Source organism: Panthera uncia, chromosome C2, assembly GCF_023721935.1.
Source record: "Panthera uncia isolate 11264 chromosome C2, Puncia_PCG_1.0, whole genome shotgun sequence".
NCBI lineage: Eukaryota > Metazoa > Chordata > Mammalia > Carnivora > Felidae > Panthera > Panthera uncia.
This window is the reverse complement of record NC_064810.1, coordinates 143,534,933-143,554,599: the sequence shown is the minus strand read 5'-3', so window position 1 is coordinate 143,554,599 and position 19,667 is coordinate 143,534,933. Positions and strand designations below refer to the sequence as shown.

At 39.9% G+C, this 19,667-nt stretch overlaps 1 pseudogene; it reads right to left on the bottom strand.

Moving 5' to 3' along the window:
• Nucleotides 1–6,642: 6,642 nt before the first annotated feature.
• On the bottom strand, nucleotides 6,643–8,962 carry LOC125921387 (ferritin light chain-like; annotated as a pseudogene).
• Between the last annotated feature and the right edge of the window lie 10,705 nt (nucleotides 8,963–19,667).

The following is a 19,667-nucleotide window of genomic DNA, read 5'->3' as shown; positions in this document are numbered from 1 at the left end:
GGGGAGGGAAGGGCAGAGGGAGAGTGAGAGAGAGACAGAATCTTAAGCAGGCTCCACTGTCAGCAGGAAGCCTGATCCGGGTCTTGAGCCCATGACCCTGAGATCATGAACTGAGCTGAAATCAAGAGTCAGAGATTCAACCAACTGAGCCACCCTAGGTGCCCCTAGAAGGATCACTTTGATTACCGTTTGGAGAATAGGATGTCTGTGGTCAGGCGTGGATTCGGGGAGACCAAACAGGAGGCAACCGCAAGAGTTCAAACAAATGATGATCGTTTATACTAGTCGCAATGAGGGAAGTGACGAAAAGGGGTCTGACCCTGGAGGCATTTGCAGGTAGAATCGATAAGGTTGGCTGATGGAGTGGAGTATTCCAGGAGAAATGGGGGATTCAGGAGAGTTTCATACACTTTTAGTCTGGGCAACTATAAGAAAGGAATTGCCATCTGCTGAGAGAAGGACTCTGAGGAGAGTAGTTTAACCTGTTTGGGGTCATGTAAAATTTGAGGTGTCTATGCCAGACAAGCAGATCTGATGTAAGGAATTACTTTTGAGTCTCAATTTCAGGGGGGAAGTTGGGGCTAAAGCTACAAGTTTGAGAACCACCAGCATAGGGATGTTAATTCAAATTATGGGACTGGGTGAGATCATCTAAAGGTCTAGATCAGAGATATAAAAGGAGAGGCAGGGCAAGGACTGAGCCCTGGGACTTGAGCACAAGATGGAGAGGACCAGCGATGAAGACTGAAAAGGAGCAGCCAGTGAGGTAGAGGAAGAACCAAGAGAGTGGTCACCCCCAGGCCAAGTAAAGAAACATTTTGGGGGGAGGAGGGAATGCCCCACCATATCAAATGCTGGGGATGGGTCGAGTGAAAACAGATTTCCTTTAGAATTGGCAATCTATTCATTATTACCGGCCATTGTTAAAATGTCTCACTGAAATTTTATTTGCTAAAAATAAGCATTTAAAGTATAATTTTCAGTATTTCCTTTAGCAGTTAGTAGACTTGATTCAGTTGGTTGAAAACTGTTCAACTGGTTGGCATAGACACTTTAAAATTCCTGTTTGGGCTTTTGACATTTAACAATAGTTCTTTATTAAAAAAAGATCTGGTAACATAAAGGGATTTGAACTTCAAGAAGTATCTCGTTGCTCACTGGATCAAAGAGGATGAGATTTAGTAGCATGCACATGAAACCCCAATTAACTGTGGTTTCATTGGAGGGGTTTATTTTTCTCTATTCAAAGGAGGTTCCAACATAGATAACCTGGAGTTGGTATCTTACCTTGGGTTACCCAGTAAGAAGACACAGATAAGGATTTGAGAGCAAGAAGCCTGATCACTTGGTGAGCCCAGGAAGCACTGTTTGGGAGCCAGTAGAGTGAAGAAGGAAACCAGTATAGTGAATGTTAGTGAGCAAATTAATGCTGTGATGACTGTCCATGACCTCTGGGAAAGAGTGTAGAACGTACCTCAGAGGTGTTCCATCCGAAGGGCAAAGAAGATGGGGTATTTAATGCATTGGGGAATTAATTGAATGAGAGCTGATCCCAGGAGTATTAGCTCCCTGACCATCCTGATCATACTTCCATGGCCCTAAGAGGTTTTCAAGCAGAGAATACAGGTGCTTACCACCCAAGCCTTGAGCGGGACTGGTGAATGTTGGGGAGACTTGGGAGGGGTGCTGACGGCTGGATGGTACCTCCACCCTAGTGTCAGGGACCCCAGATCCTTCCATATTTTCACTCTGCCACCCTTAGAGATGGATTCATTCATCAAGTTTTACTCATGGGTGTAATTTGTGCACTGTGGTTCCAGCCATCTTCTCCAACTTTCAAGTTGGAGCAGCAAGAAGCAGAAAGAAACTTTCCCAGGAGCTGCCCACCCCCCGCCCCTCTTCATGTGACACACTTTCTCTTCGGGAAAGAATGGGAAATACAGTATTTTTCGTCTGCTTGTTTTTGTGGGTGTTTTAAAGCTCTACCTATGTTGATGCCCACAACCATATAAGTAGTTCTGTTAGTAGTGAAGAAAAATACGAGGACGGGTACTGACAGGCAACTTGTGGGTTTTGCCACTGTGACACATGCAGTGGCACCAGTTCTGAAAGCATTATTTTTCCAGAGAGCTCGGACATAAACCTAGGTTGATAAGGTTTGATTCCATTTTAACTGGAATCTGGTCTGGTTGGTCCAAGCTAAGCAGAGTCAGCCTTGCCCTGCTCACATTTACCTAATCCAACCGGAAATAGATTGATACAACTTGAAATGTCCTAATCCCCTTAACTCAATTAGAGCCAATTTTGAACTGGGAAAAAAAAATTTTTTTTTTTTAGATTCAATTTAACCTCTTCAGGACCAGTTTTATTTCTCTTAATCTAAACCGGTCTGAACTCACCTAATATAATCAGAGCTGGCCTGATTCCAGTTTGAAGCAATTTTATGTCTCTCTACCTTGATCACATTCCATTTGAGCTAGCTTGATCTTGTGGGAATTCATTCCAGCAAATTAGAAATGGTTTGATTTTGTTTTGATTTGTTTGAGATTTATTTTACATGGTTTAGTTCAAGAAAAATTGGATTACACTTGCTTAATCCAACGGGATGCATTAAAAAAGCCCCCTTTTCAGGAAGCCCCTGGCTTTAGGGAACCCATTCAAATAGCAGCATTACAGTAAGGGACACCTGACCAGCTCTTCAGAGAAAAATAATCTCACAGCACAAAGGACAACCCCAGGTTCAATTGGAATCACACATGGGGAAAAATGAGACCTCTCCATCTCTATTCTATTTTCCACTCCCTTCTTTCCTGGCATGAGACTGGTTACGTGAAGCACCCTGACCCTGAAAATGAAGGCCCATGTGGGGACAGGTGTAGGTAGAGTGCCGTAGCTAAACATTAGAAAAAATGTCTTCACTTTCTGTAGCTATATGGAGAGGAAAGAGTCATTGTGGACCAATCCTAGCAATCTGACTATGCCTGGCATCCCACAGTTACTTGGCGAACAAAAGCACCGAGAACCAGCTTGGTCTCAGAGGGCAATAATTATCTCATACTGTCATGGCACCTTTCTCAAATTAGATTAGGAATTTTTATTTTTTTTTTTTTTAGATTAGGAATTTTCCTGTCTCCTTTTTGCCTTTGAAGTTGGAAGGCAGCAGTAGAGAGGGTCTTTTGACTTGAAATATTAAGAAATGTTTAGGGGCTTCTGAGTGGCCCAGTTGGTCGAGTGTCCGACTTTGGCTCAGGTTGTGATCTCGTGGTTCGTGAGCTTGAGCCCCGCATCAGGCTCTGTGCTGATAGCTCGGAGCCTGGAGCCTGCTTCAGATTCTGTGTCTCCCTCTCTCTGTCCCTCTCCCACTCACGCTCTGTCTCTCAAAAATGAATAAATGTTAAAAAAAAATCAAAAATAAGAAATGTTTATAGGGACCAGAGTGGAGGTGAAAATAAATATTTTCTGAGTATTTGGTCATTGCTTTGTTTCTCGGACCTTTTTGAGTTCCTGGACCACTGTGCTAATGCTTACTCGACACCTCCACTAGGGTGTCTCACTCAAACTCAGCAAGCCCAAAACTGACTCATGATTTCCTACCCCAACCCTACATTCATCTTCAAACCTGTTTTTTCGTCTGTGTTTCCATTTCAGTGAATGACACAACTTCCTATCTAGTGTAGCAAACCAAAATGTACAATTCAGGCTTGATACCTTGGGGGTCTCTCTCTCCTCCGCTGTCCAATGACTTAGCAAGCCTTCTTGGGTTTCCCTCCAAGACATGTCCCCGATCCATCCGTTTATCCAAGATGTCCAAATTCCAGACATCTTTCACCTCTCCTCCGGACTATAGCAATAACCTCCTTGGTGTATCCGTGCATTGGTTCCGGGCTCTGTCTAATGTACTTAACCAAACTGCAACTAGATTAGAACACGAAACTGGTCCTATCTCTCACTTTCTGTCTGGTCTTAGGGTTGACAACTACCAACTCTGCCAGAGACCTTTAGAAAACCTGTTGATCAAGCAAAGCTAAGTTTATTGGCTCTGTCGAGTACAGGGAACACTGCCTTGCAAGAGTCTTAGTGGTATCTCAGAAGGGAGAAGTTGGAGGATGGTATTTATAAGCTTCAGGTCTGTGCTCCGATGGCTCTTCCAAGGCAGACTGATTGGGATACAGTTAATCATGGGATCATATAGGCTTGGTGGGCACAGCAAGGTGAGATACTTGATGTAAGTCTTGATAAATACACTGTTGTGTGATAAGCAAGCTGTTTCTGCAGGGAGCACTCTTTTGTCCTGATGGGAGAGATGGCTCAAATGTTTGTCTGGATAAATTAGTTGGCAGGGTTTCCTAAAGCAAACAGGGAAGTTATTCTCTGATTTACAACCTTAACTTTCTGAGCGAGAATCTCCTGAAACGAACATTTAAATCATGCTGACGATAGTCATCTTGGTTCTCGGTCCTGGTGGTTAAGCTACACGGAAGCAAGTGATTTCAGTTCTCGGGATAAAGATCAAGTTCTGGCAGCGGCTGCCAAGGCTGCTGTTCCTCCCTTCTCCTAACTGAATTTCTGCACACAGTTCAGATCTCAGCTTGATTCTCAGTTTCTTAGAATAACGTCTCTCCCTGCCCGAAAGGGGATCTGCATCAATATAAATAATTTTCTTTTTTTTAATTTTTAATGTTTATTTGAGAGAGAGAGAGAAAGAGGAAGATAGATCATGAGTTGGGGAGGAGCAGAGAGAGACAGAGAAACAGAATCCAAATCAGGCTCCAGGCTCTGAGCTGTCAGCACAGAGCCCGATGCAGGGCTCAAACTCATGAACTGAGAGATCATGACCTGAGCTGAAGTCAGACACCCAAACAACTGAGCCACCTAGGCTCCCCTTCTCTATAATTTTCTTAAACTGAATGTATCACTATTTGTAATCATGTATTTCTGTATACTTTAAAAATTAGACTATGATATACAGAAGGGGATTGGGACATAGTAATTGCTCAATAAATAATTGTGGCAGTAAGGAAGGTTGGCAGGTAAGTGCAATAATATGCTTTCAGAGATAACTTTTTTATTTAGGGGATGTTTGGATACCTAAGTGTAAAACAATTAACCTATGCCTTAGAGAAAACTCTTAAGTCACCCGTTAATCTTAAAACATATTGCTTTGAGGGACACCTGGGTGGCTCAGTTGAACGTCCTGCTTTGGCTCAGGTCATGATCTCGAGGTTTGTGAGTTTGGCCCCACATCGGGCTCCCTGCTGTCAGCACAGAGCCCGCTTTACATCCTCTGTCCTCCTCTCTCTTTTCCTCCTCCCCCGCTTGCGTGCACACTCTCTCTCAAAAATAAACATTTTAAAAGATTTAAAAATTAAACAAACCCACATGCTATGAATTGAAATGTCAGTGTGTTACTGACACACACAGCGTGTAACCGAAATGTGTTAGCGTATGTGCTCCTCCAGAAAAGGAGCCAAGTTTCCTCTTAAAAATAAACTTAGGCTTGACTTATCTCAGAAAAACTTTCGTATTGGAATAAGAATAGTTTTGATTTCTAGATATTTTCTCACAAGAGTGAGAGACTAAAGCCACATCTACCTTAAGGCATCACAAGTTATGGTTTGGTTAATATTTCCCTAACGCTGCCTAATACCAGCTCACGTTAGCAATATTCTGCAATTCTGCCCGATTGCCGAGAACAATGTAGGATACAAAGAGTTACCAACTGTCCCTCAAGTGAATGGTGAGTCCCGAACAATTTTTATTCTGTTATCTGGATGGAGGCTTTAAGGTTTCTTGGGCTACATCGTATTCTGCTGGAGACCAAAGGGCCAGAAGGATGTTACACCATTCTGGAAACACAGCTGTTCTCTCTGCAAGGGGGGGCGTCTCTTGCTGTGGGTAGGCTGAGTGAGGAAGAAGATGAGCGATGGGGGTTGAGCTTTGGGGGACACTTTATTACCTCCTCCTCTCCCTGCTTTGAGAATAGGACCCTATTATCACAGTGGGGAACCCATGCAAGTACAAAAATATACCTTTCATATCATACCTAAATCAACATGTGAGTTGGGGTTTTAGGTGAATGATTAGGTCAAGTGTTCAAAAACCCAAACATGTGTTTCCCTAAGGTCTCTCAGACTTGGGTCCACTAGAGAGGAATCTTCTTATCCTGAGACCTACAGCCACAACTGAGTGTTTACTGCCTGTTGCCCTGGAACCTGTGGACCAATTCTGGTATTTCTCATATCCTTAGGGAAGAAAGACACACCCAACCTGCAGGGCTTCCAGGGAGGTTGTGCACACATGTTATAGACACTTGCTGGTCTACCAGGCGAGAGCATTCAGGTTCCTCTTATTCTTGTGTGAAAATTGTAAAAATTCTTCAGTATCTGTAAGGTCTGGATGCCCATTATAGTTGTAGCCACATAGTAAAGTCTAGGTAGGGGCGCCTGGGGGGCTCAGTGGGTTAAGTGTCTGACTCCTGATTTTGGCTCCGGTCATGATCTCAAGAACCGTGAGATCAGGCTCTGCACTGATTGCACAAGAGCCTGCTTGGGATTCCTTCTCTCCCTCTCTCTCTGCCCCTCCCCTGTTCGTGCCTGCTTGCTTTCTCTCTCTCTCTCTCTCTCTCCCTCAAAAATGGATAAACTTAAAAAAAATAAAAATAAAGTCTAGGTGGGAATTTCTGCATCACATCTCCTAATGGGAGCAATCAAGGACGAAGAGCTAGATGATCCTGGAGACTACCCATAAGACCATGTGTGTGTGTGTGTGTGTGTGTGTGTGTGTGTGTGTGTGTGGTTATAGACCAGGGCTCAGTTTTAGGTTGAAGGCATGTGGTTATTTATAGGGCTCGGACTGGCTTGACCAGGATGCTGGTCAGCTGCTGTCAGCAGGTCTGGGTTGTCTAAATCCACAAAGGGAATAGGATATTTTTAACTGGAATGCAGTGATTTAGCAGAATCCCCATGCTCTACACCTTGGGGAAAGCATGGATTGAATCCCGGAGAGGTCAAGCCTAAATAACAAAATCCAGATACCAACGACGGGGAGTAAGGTAGACTTAACAGAGCCTGACAGAGCTGTGAAAGCCTGACTTCTAAATGAGATCAAATTGGTACCAACGTTCCTGACTGAATACTAGCTGATGTTTGAATTGCACCCTTCCAAGTCAGTGGTTCCGCATATGTGATGTGTGTGCAGATCACACTACCCTGAAGGGCCAAAGTCAGGGTGCACTATTATGAATGAAGGCATTTGTGGAAGATTAACGCAAGTCTTTGATTTTGAGTAGATGCTTAAATGGTTGTTGTTACCAGGGAAATTTGAAGAGGGGCTAGTTTGGCAGACAAGTGGGTGAATCTGATTTTTGATACGTAGCTTGCAATAACAGGGATGTATTACAATTCAGAAAATGGAAACAAGCTAACAATCATAAATTGCCATTATTTATGAAAACTGAAGAAAAACTGGGTTACCAGCCCCTGTGTCAACCCACCTTCTAAAAAGTGCCTGGTAATTAGAGACCAAGGACTGGCATTTGTGCTGCTGTGGCCGATCTCAAATTCCATGCTGAGTGTTGTGTAATGCTGCTTGCTGTAGTGATCATTGAATGGCTTCACATCTTGGGCCTCATCCTATCTAAATGGATTGCCTTTGGCTCTTATTTTCAAAAGAAGAAAAGATCCAATGAATATTCATCGAAGATTTTGCTGAATTGAGAACAGGAGCTGTGTGTTTGGATGACTTTGGACTCCATTGTGAGTTTGATTGAGTGCTAATGACTTTCCCTAATTTGAAGAGTAATTATCCCTGAAATCTCTTGTCTGTCTTTTCTGTCTAAAATAACCATTAAATCCCGAAGATAAAACAAATACTCAGCAACGGTTACTCTCAATGATAGGAGTCAAGTGTATTCTAGACTTAGTTAGATTCCATATCAATTTCCTTCTTGGTGAAAAGTCGACCCCGGTGAGTTTCGGTGCTGAAGTGCAGCATCAGGTTCACCTGGTTCAAGGAACCAGATGTACTCGTCCATAAGGAACAACCAAACAACTGAACAAAACACAACTGAACAAAACATGCGAGAGGGAGACAGAATCCAAGCAGGCTCTGCACTGTTAGTGCAGAGACCGATGTGGGGCTTGAGCTCATGAACCACAAGATCATGACCTGAGCCGAGATCAAGAGTCAGATGCTTAACTGACTGAGCCACCTAGGTGCCTGGAAAGTGAGCCTTTTGAAGAGATACTTGTCCAGCCCAGCCTGGGGGCCAGCCAACCTACAGCGGTTAATCACATGGTTGCCATCTTCTTGATGAGTTTCACCTCCTCATCTAAGAAGTGGTTCTCCAGGAAGTCCCAGAGATGCAGGTCTTTGTGGGCAGAACCCAGGGCAGGCAGATCCAAAAGGCAGGCAAAAGATCCAGTCCAGATTCTTCTCCAGGACCATGGTGACCTCCATGGCATCCAAAGTGTTATGCCACTTATTCTGGGACAGCTTCTGCATGTCCTGAAAGAGAGGGTACAGCAGCCGTGCTGGTTTTGCATCTTTAAGACCCCAGGCCCTCATGCTTCTTTTCTCCAAACTCAAGGAAGAGGCTAATACCCTCCTGATCCACATCATGGCAGATGAAATAGAAGGCCAGAGAGAGGTAGGTGTAGAAAGCTTTCAGATGGAGGCTGACCAAGCAGTTGATAGGGATGGTCTCCACCTCAGTGGATTAATTCTGAGCAATCTGGGAATTCACGGTTGATTGGCAATAAGGAGCTAAGCTCAAAAACTGGTGTTGGCTGGTCTGGAGGGTAGAGGATGGCTCAGAAGATGGTCCCCGGAGATTGTGACTAGAAAAGAGGCTAGAGAATGGTAGGACATTGCTAGAAGGGGTGTCCCTGGGTCTGTTCTGTCCAAACACCATGGAAACAAGAGGCAGATCCATGGGACCACTGGGCACACTGCCCATACAGAGATTTTTTTTTTTACAGTATGGTACTGTAAATGTATTTTCTCTTCCTTATGATTTTCTTTTTTTTTTTAACTTATTTTTAATGTGTATTTTTGAGATAGAGACAGAGATAGAGTGTGAATGGGGGAAGGGTAGAAAGAGAGGGAAACACAGAATCCGAAGCAGACTCCAAGCTCTGAGCTGTCGGCACAGAACCCAATGTGGGGCTCAAACTCAAAAACTGTGAGATCATGACCTGAGCCGAAGTTGGATGCTTACCCGACTGAGCCACCCAGGTGCCCCTTCCTTATGACTTTCTTAACATTTTCTTTTCTCCACCTCACTTTTTTGTAAGAATACAGTCTATAATGCATATACAAAGAGTGTATTAATTGTTATGGGTAAGGCTTCTGATCCGCAGTAGGCTCTTATTAGCTAGGTTTCAGGGGATTCAGACGTTATAGGGGGACTTTTGACTGCGGGGTTTGGCAGGTCTAATCCCTGTGTTGTTCAAGGGTCAAGCATATTGAATAGGCAAGAGCTGCAGAGATTCAAAATTCTGGAGATCCACAAAGGTTTTGTCTCCCTTGAATATTTTAACAGAGTACCGATCAGCATGTGTCTGTGAAGAAATGACCTGTGGCTGGAAGCAGGACCCTCTTAAGGGACTGGAGGAAACAGTAACCCGTGCTTTGACAGGGCCTGGAATAGTAATGCCTCCTCCCATCAGCCACACTGGAAAACCTTACGACTCACAGGACACTGAGTAAAATACTCAGAAGGGCCTTGCCTCAATGATGAAACAAAATTAGTCCTACATTCAGACATCCGGATTGTTTCCTGCTTTCTTTGTTGTCTTTTTAACATTTTTAACCTTTAACCTACCAGGCTTCTCCACTACGAAGTTACTCTTTTCTTCCTTTTCATATACTATTCTTTAAAAGGGAGTTACTTAATCCAAGGCACTCTCAAATGGATGAGAATTAACTCTGATTTCTGGAAAAAGGCGTGTCAAAGAATTTGTAGATACATGTTAAAGACACCCGCGGTAATTACTAAATATTTGGGGGGGGGGGGAAGATATGTTAAGGCTATGTAAATATCTTAAATATCTTTCTCCTTAAAGTTTTACCCACAGGTTTGATCATTCATTAGAGCATATTGCCTTATGGGAATTATTACTTTGGTGTTCTAACAGTGATCTTCTATTTCCCTCACGCCTTCTATATTTACTAAGTGGGATTATTTTGTAAGAAAGTCTTGTCTCTTTTCCTCCTTACATATTTATTTAGTCACTTACTTATGTCAGCATGGACTCACAGATACTCATTTTCTCTCAGTCATAATCTAGCACCATTGCTATTTGTTTTGGTGCTCGGATTGTTCCAGTTTAGACCATTGGGAGCTTTTACAGGTTGGTTCCTATGTCCTTTTGACATGTTCCCATCTCTTTTTCTTAAGCACTTTATTCCCTTCAGCACAACCAGATGCTCTAGGCTTATCTTTCATTGCTCATATCTAGAGATAGCCGTTTCTCCATGAAGTCCTGGCTCCTTTCTTTGGAAAATGGTAGAAGCCAATGTGTAGACGCCAAGGGTGCTGGTTGTAATTGGGCTGTCATTGCACCTAGGCCATCTCAGAAGACAGAGCTAGGAAATATATGCATGTACCCACCCTAACCCAAGTACACACACACGCACACACACACACACACACACACACACACAATTTATATATATTACCTATACACACATGCATAATGCATATGCATACGTGTGTGTGTGTGTGTGTGTGTGTGTGTGTGTGTATAAACATGAATTCACACTGTTATCACCAATTCTAATCCAACACTGCAGGGTTCTTTCTAGCATTCCCTGACGTGCTTATTTATAACCTATATCTCTAACAGTAAGACATCTGGCTCTCTTTATTTATAATATATTTACTTATTTGTTCAACTGTACGCTACACATAAATTAATCTCAAGATTGCTAACCTGCATTATTGTGCCCCTGAGAGAAACAAACGTACCAACTGGAGTATGGTATTTGTGGACTGTTTTCTTTTTTTCTTTAGCTTTACAGTATCCAGCCAAAAAATTATTCTTCAAAGTCACTTAAGTTAGCTCCTTTTTTTCTCCATCTCCTTCTGTGAGGTTATGTTGCATAGTTGCAAGACTGTTAGATTTATTTGTCATAGTCGACATTCCCTTCTCGTTGCTGCAAAAAAAAAAATCTCTCTTTGCCCAAACTTTCGATAGACACTCTGAGCCCCTCAAGTAGGCTTTGACTTTGGACTTAGGTTTACAGAGAATTCCCCAACTTGATAGCTGACCAAGTTCTTCATCCCCTACCTTTGATATCTAAGTCTTGATCTGCTGTTAGCAAGAATTTTGTTAGGTCAGGAGGCAAGAATCATGCTACCCTTGATGTCTGCACTTAGTAATTTTCTGTCCACTGACCCCCTCACTCTGCTCATTGGCTATAAATCCATAGCTACCTTTTAATTCAAAGTTGAACCTAATATTTCCCTTTTTGAAATATTCTTATTGCCATAGTCTTGAATAAAGTCTTCCTTACCATTTTAACAAGGATCAGAATAATTTTTTATTTATTGTTATCCTGACATCCTACTTGAGTTTAAAATTTGCATATTGTAAATTTCTCCCTTTGTAGTTTACTTTTCTATGGGTTTTGAAAAAATAAATATAGTCAAATATCTGAAACTATAATAGAATTCCACCACCCTAAAAATTTATTTGTGTAGTCCCCTTCTTATCAGTTCCTCTACCTGCAAATTTCAGCAACCAGTAATCTCATATTATTCCCTTTTCCATAATGTTGTATAAATGGAATTATATGAATGTTGCATTTAGAGTCTAGCAACTTTTATCTGGCAAAATGCACTGAAGATTCACTCATGTTGCTATGTTAACCAATAGTTCATGCATTTTTATTGCTGAGTAGTAGTCCTTGGTATGCATATACCATGGTTTGTTAACCCGTTTATCTGTTGAAAGATCTCTGGGTTATTTCCAGTTTGGGGAAATTATGAATAAAGCCTCTATAAATATTGTGTACAGGTTTTTGTGTGAACATAAATTTTCCATTTACTTGAGTAAATGCTTACAAGGGGATTGCTGGGTAATATGCTAAGTATATGTTTAACTTTACAAGAAACTCTTAAATTATTTTCCAAAGTGACTATGCCATTTCACATTCCACTAGCAATGTGTACAACTTTGTGTTCTCAATAGTCTTACTAGCACTTAGTGATATCAGTTTTGTATTTGTGTAAATGAGGAGAAAAATATTTCCCCTACCCTCTTATGTTCAGTACTGGAACCTGTGAATTAAACTGAAAAGAGATTAGCAGGAGAAAGGTTTATTTTGCATGCATGTGGAGGCTTCATAGAAAAGAAGTAGTTTGACCCAGAGGTCTATAGACAATTTTAACAAAGGGTGATAAAGTGTGGAGAAGAGATTAGACAAAGGAAAAGGAAGTTTGGACTTCCTGGGGAGGGAAGGGTAAATGGCTGGAAGGCGACTACAAAATGTACAGTAAATAAGGATTATTCAGTGAATTTTGTTACACAGACTCAAATCTTTTCAGTTGATATATTTCCTTTACAAAAGGGAAAATTATGCCCTTCTTCTGGCAGAAAGTAAAAGGTCGGAGAATTCCCCCTATGTTTATTTCTTAATTACCTTCAGCTCAAAATTACCCTTATGCCAAAGTGGCATATTTTGGGGTGGCATATTTTGATCCCTTCAGTTAGCTATTTCAATGCTTATATAGTGATGTCTCTTTGAGGTTTTAATTTACATTTCCCTAATGACTGATAATGTTGAGCTTTTTTATATGCTTATATATCATCCATCTATTCTATTTGGTGAATTTCCGATTCAGTTTTTTGCCCAGTTTTTAGAGTGTTTTGTAGTTGTTGTTGTTTTGTTTTCTTATTGTTGAGCGTTAAGTATTCTTTACATGTTCTGAATACAAGTTGTCTCTCATAAATATGATTTAAAATTATTTTCTCCATACTCTCAGTTTATCTTTTCATTTTCTTACCAATAACTTTCAGAAAACAAAAGTTTAAATTCTGACCAACTGCAATTTGTCCATTTTTCCTCTATGGGTCATGCCTTTGGCATCACGTCTAAAGAAATTCAGTGTCAAACTTAAAGTCACACAGATCTTTTCTCCTAGAACTTTTATAATTTTACTTTTACATTTATGATCCATTTTGAGTTAATTTTTCTATAACCTGTGTGGTATATATTGAAGTTTATTTATGTTGCATAACGACATCCAGTCTTTCTAATACCATTTGTTGAAAGGACTATCTTTTCTCCATTGAATTGCCTTGGTACGTTTGTTAGGGCAAACACGAATATAAATAAATAAATTCTCCCTCATACCAAAAGGGGAAGAGAACTTGTTGCTCTCCTTTCCCTTTAGCCTTTCCTTTAGAAAATATGAAATTATAAATGCTCTGTTTTCTTTGAAATGCATTTTAGTCCTTTTAAAAGCTAAATGAGCCTCTTGCCAGTTTTATGTTCCAGAGATTTCTTTCTTGAGAAGCATGGGCTATCTCTTTGAAATGCAAAGATCAAGAAGGATGACCTTGTCTCCCTGCCTCTGTGGGAGTTTCAGCTTCAGTGCTTGACTTCAAGTTGTACATTTCTGTTTGTCACAGAGATATGAGAAGTTTTATTTTTCCTTTTTGATAAAGACAATTAACATGTATGTAACGAATTGTATCTGCTTTGCTATATAAAGAGATGTGATTTCTTTCTGTCTTTATAATCTCTTTAGATGTGTCTTCCACTCTGAGTTAATGCTTATTCAATAATAAAACTGTTTTTTTTTTTTTCCCTCTTCTACCTTTGTGGATAGGTTTGTACGGGCTGGCAAGAGATTTTATTTATATTATTAGATTTCCCCGCCAATTATCAAGAATCAGTTGCCTATATTTGTGTAGTCTATTTCTGGGCTGTTTATTCTGATGACGATAGCTTTATAGTATGTCATCAAAATAGATAGTCTACCCTTCAACCTAGTTTGTTTTCACAATTGTTTGGGTTGTCCTGGTTCCTTTGCATTTCTATATAAATTTTAGAATCTTCTTGCTGATGTTTACTGAAAAGGGGAGGGGGGGCACTAGGATTTTGATTGGATTGTGTGGAATCTACAGATCAAATTGGGGAGTACTGATGTCTTAATGATACTGAGTCTGCCGATTCATGATCCCAGTATAGCGCTCCAATTATTTTTGTCTTGTAAGGAGCAAATGTTGGTATTTCAAGATATACCTCTTTGGCATATTGATCATTTTTAGCTGGTTATTTTTAAGCAACTGTAGACACAAGCGAAGCTCTGGGAACCAAATAGAAGTTACATTTTTTTATAAGAGACATTTACATGGATAAGGGAAATCTTCACTTGTAAGGGTGTCTCCCTCTGTACCAGGAAGAGGGGGATGACTCTAAATCTAGAAACCCTGATCTGTGGGAAAGGCAAGGACTTAATCTGCACAGTATCCTTACCTGTGTTTACTGTGCTTCTCTTGGTGACCTCTCATAACTGACTTCCCACCCCCAACATCGTCATCTTTTGTCTTTAGCTGGAGATGGTATTTAAGGTGATTGTCTCAGTCATTTTGAGGGGTTATTCAGTTTTCCTGGGTCTTTCCTGTGAATACAGGAGATATCAATGTTGTTAAACTTGTTTGATTTTCCCGTTAGTCTGTTTTGTGTCCATTTGATTCTTAGACCAGCTAGAGGAATGTTGAAGGACAGAGTAAAATGTTTTCCTCCTCACCAGTCTTTTGTATTCCTTTTATCAATTTATTATAGTTTTTAGCATACAGATCCTGCACGTATCTTGTTAGCATTTAAACTGGTAGACCTTTTCTCACCTTGGGGGAGGGGGTCATAATTACGCTAATTTCTCCTTAATCTATTTCTCACTAGTTATGCTCAGTCTGTATATTTTCTGATGAATTTCATACTTTAAATTATTTTACTTCTTTTAATTAATTTTGATATCATTTCTTTTCTAATAAAAATAGATCAATACTGTCTACTCAGCCTTTTGTAATTGGAAAAAAATTGGAACAAAAAAACCCCAAAACCCAGGGTATTTGAGCAAGGTAAATGAAAAGATTGCGGTATATTTATGTGTATTAAACGATAAACTGAAGCATATTAAAATTTTGAAGTTTATTTGAACAAGTATCATTTTGAACTGGGCGGCCCCAAATAAAAAGTAGTTAGGAGTGCTCTACCAACGAGGGCTAGAGGTAAGATTTTTATAGAGAAGACACAGAAGCAGAAAAGGGAATTATTTGATTGGCTACAGCTTAAGTGATTGCATTATTTAGGAAACACTGGTTTGCTGTTTATGATTGGTTGTTCTTTTTAACCTTGAGGCATTTATAGGAATTAACTCTGGGTTAAGTTTTGGTTTGCCTACTAGACTACAAAGGCATTTCAGCCACCTCAATCTGATGGCATCTTTGTTTGATTAATTTAACATGTGATAAACACTACACGATTGATATGTATCCACATAGATGGATTTCAAAAACATAATCTTAAGTAAAGAAAATAAGGAAGTAGAACAACACATATACAGTTCCACTTCTGGAAATTAAAAATTATACACAGAAGATAACACTCGATTACAGGTACATGCATAAATGGGAAAGATCCACATTTAAGCCGTAATAGAGGGGGACCTGGGAAGATCGGTAGGAACAGGGATTAGGAACTAAGGACAGCTACCAAGATTGTGGTGACGTTTATAGTATTTTGTTTCTTTTTCAAATGAAAGGCTAAATTCTGAATGAAATTCAGAACAAGTGCATTTATGAAGTCTGGATATATGGTACAGGCCTGGGTATATGCTGAATTATTAATATTTTCCTAATAAAAAAATGAATGAGAACAAAAACAGCATGAAGAAAACACCACCAACAACAAATAATAAGCCATAATGTTAACGAAAATTCTGGGAATTGAGAAGTATTAACACTAATTAGAAGTAACATTATCTATAGCAGCCTTGCACTGAAACTTGGATAATGGAGCAAAATAGTACAGAAGTAGTTTCTATTACAAGGACAAATATACTGGATCCTGATGGAAATAACACAAATCAATCATAAATGAGTTTCTTGCCCTCACCTCCACATTAAATGATCTTGGGGTATCTCTTGAGCAATTAGAAAAAATATAATCTTTCCGGAGCACCTGCGTGGCTAGCAGTTAAGCGTCTGACTCTTGGTTTCGGCTCAGGTCATGATCTCATAGTTTGTGAGTTTGAGCCCCACATCAGGCTCTTTGCTGACAGCCTGTTTGGGATTCTCTGTCTCCCTGTCTTTCTGTCCCTTCCCCCACTTGTGCTCTCTCTCTCTCTCTCTCTCTCTCTCTCTCTCTCTCTCTCAAATAAATAAACATTAAAAAAAATTCTAAGGGAAAATATAAATATTCTTCCCTCAAGCCCACACCATACACCTAAATACATTCTAAAGAAAGTAAATAATTACTAAAAGATAATGTCACAGAAAATCTTTAAGAAAATAGCGTTGGTTCTTTGTTGGCTTTTTGGAAAGATGGTTTGCTTTCTAAATATGAAGGCAGGAGAATTCATAAGGAAATAGAGTGAATGATTTAACTCTATACAAATTTTAAAATTTGTATATATTAAATACACATTAGCAAAATCAAGAGGGAAATAAAAGCTGGAAAAGGACGGCAAATACTATAATTTTTAAAATCATTTAGGTGTAATAGATAAATATGTAAAGGGCATGACAGATAATTTTCTCTTTTTTTTTTTTTTTTTTTGGATTTGTCCCTTAGTTTTTTTGTTTGTTTTGTTTTGTTTTTAATTTACATCCAAGTTAGTTAGCATATAGTGCAACAGAGATTTCAGGAGTAGATTCCTTAATGCCCCTTACCCATTTGGCCCATCCCCCCTCCCATAATACCTCCAGTAACCCTCTGTTTGTTCTCCACATTTAAGAGTCTCTCATGTTTTGTTTCCCTCCCCACGACAGATAATTGTCAATGATAAAAGTATAATCTCTAAACAGACATATGAAAAAAATTCAACCTTTTATCAATAAAAGAAATGCAAATATCAATGATGATGTATAATCACAGAATATTAAATTAACAAAAAATGATAATATGTAAAGCTGGTGAATGTGCTGTTAAACACATGTTCTTGAGTACTGTTGGTGGGAATATAGACAGACACAATTACTCTGGGAAATATTTTCGACAGAGATGACAAGACCCATGAAAATATTCATAACTTCTTGTAATCTATTTTATTTTTATTAAAATTTTTTTTAACATTTATTTATTTTTGAGAGAGACAGAGCATGAGCAGGGGAGGGGGAGAAAGAGAGAGAAATACAGAATCTGAAGCAGGCTCCAGGTTCTGAACTATTTGTTAGCACAGAGCCTGATGCGGGGCTTGAATTCACGAACCACAAGACCATGAACTGAGCAGAAGTCAGACGCTCAACCGACTGAGCTACCCAGGTGCCCCAGTTCTTATAAACTATTTTAAAGAAATGGAAAATATACGAATGCTAACTTATATAAAGATATTCATTGTACCAATATTCATAATGCTGAAAAATGGCAATGCAAGAATGGGAAATTCATGAGTACAGGTAGATGTGAAAGACACACAAAAAAATTTAAAACAGGGTAAAAGTATGTTTTCCATGATTCTTTTCCACTTCACATTAGGTCCTGCATAGCGGTCTACATAACATGATTCTCCTCTGACTGTAATGTACTCAATCACTTCTATAATATTGACTGTTAAATTTTGAATGTCCAATGTTTGAATTTAAACTGAGGATTAGCCTTTTAAGAAATCACATTTAGTATCAATTACTGAAGATTTATAACTTGTGAATGATTTAATGTCTTTACACAGTGCTAGAGTATGAATGATTTAGTTTCCTAACACAGTATCTTTATTGTTAATACATTACTTGTCTCCTAAAACAAAACCGCAAGGTATTGCCTGCATTAACAGCTTTTTCCTGTCCTGTGTGTGCCAACAGCAATGATATTCCTTCCAGTAATCATGACTCAGCATAGTCCACCGGGAAGCTAGAGTGAGGAGGCATTCTAACCAAACCAGTTGTGTTCCAGAAGTAGGGTCTTATCTAATATCCCAACCAGGAAAAGCGGAAGAAAGTATATTGCTTCCCGAGTTTGGAAGATTCTCAGCGGATTCCATTCAGTCCCAAACAAGTTCAGGTGTGGAGGCTGAGCAGCTGGGATTTCAGCTAACTACCACCACCATTATCTTTCTAGGCATCCAGTGCCTTCCACTCCAACCTGAAGGGCTCCTGAGTGCCCTGGGAGTTGTAGTCTGCACTTGACTTTAAAATACTTTAGTACGTACATTCGAGATACATATATTACGTAAAATAACTTGAACATATATTCCTAGGATGGATGGCTGCTCCAATCTCAATAAGTATTACAAGGATGATTAATTCATATGTAATTAAATGTCACACTTCACAGACTGACTACAAGCATTTCCCCTACCGTTATTTCACGAGAGCAGAGGTTTTGTTAGTTATCATAATGGATGTACAAATGAGTGTTCGTTGGTGAAATGGTGGTGTTCAAGATGTGTGAATAGACTAAAAATATTCTGAAGCTTTTCCCTGTCTTCCTGTAAACAAAAATCCAACTGGCTCAGAAGTCTAGCTCCTTCAGACTGTTATTTGAAGTAGGCTTCTAACAGTGTTCAGGTATTGATTTTGAAAATTCTGGTTGTTGGGTATCATTATAAAGGTGCTACACTCCCCCCCGCCCCAACACACACCTCTGGAATGTTGCCAAGTATGGCGACAGCACTAAGAAGAGAGATCTGGGACTTTTTTTTTGAGGCCATGGAGCAGTTTGTGACTCCTTTTGTGCTGAGACTTGCTTTCATTAAAATCTGCTGGTAAGATTGTTGGGGAAACCTGTAGCCTCAATAAGCTGTTAACCATCAGAAGCTACTGATAGCCAACAGAGTCTGGTAATTATGGCTGGCAAAATTACTCAGGTTAAGTCGCAACAAATGAGGCCTAGGAAAAGGCTCTTGGGGGCCCTGGGGCCACTCCTTGTTGACATTCAGAGGCCAATAGACTGCTATGAATAGGAGCTTCTCACCAGATTCTTAATGTGAAAGACTATTGATATAATTCCTTGGCACAGAAGGCATGAAGTACTCACTAGAGTAGACCCTAGAGGTTCTAGAATTTCTGACTCTGTATCCATGCTGTTCCATAGGCGGACAAAATGTCACACTAATGGGGACTGGGTGTCTTTAAATCATTCAGTCTCTCAACTTCAGTCTGTGTGGTTCCTCCAAGATCTCTAGCACACTGGTCCCAGGCCCGGACATCTATTCTCCTCATTGTTCTTTTGTCTCCCCTAGACTGGGGAATTTTGACTACACTTGGTGGTATAATGACAAGAAGTTTTGTTCTGCTGATACCTGTCTTCCTCTTTGCTTTGAGTCCACCGTAAGCTTTTGAAATTTGAAATTGCCTTTTCTTCTCTTCAGCTTTAATAATCATACCCTGAAATCATGCTTCACTATATCATGCCCCATGATCTAGCGTGAATGGGATGGGCATACAAAGAAATATCATGAATAAGAAACTTAATGGTATGTGTATGTATGTGTGTAT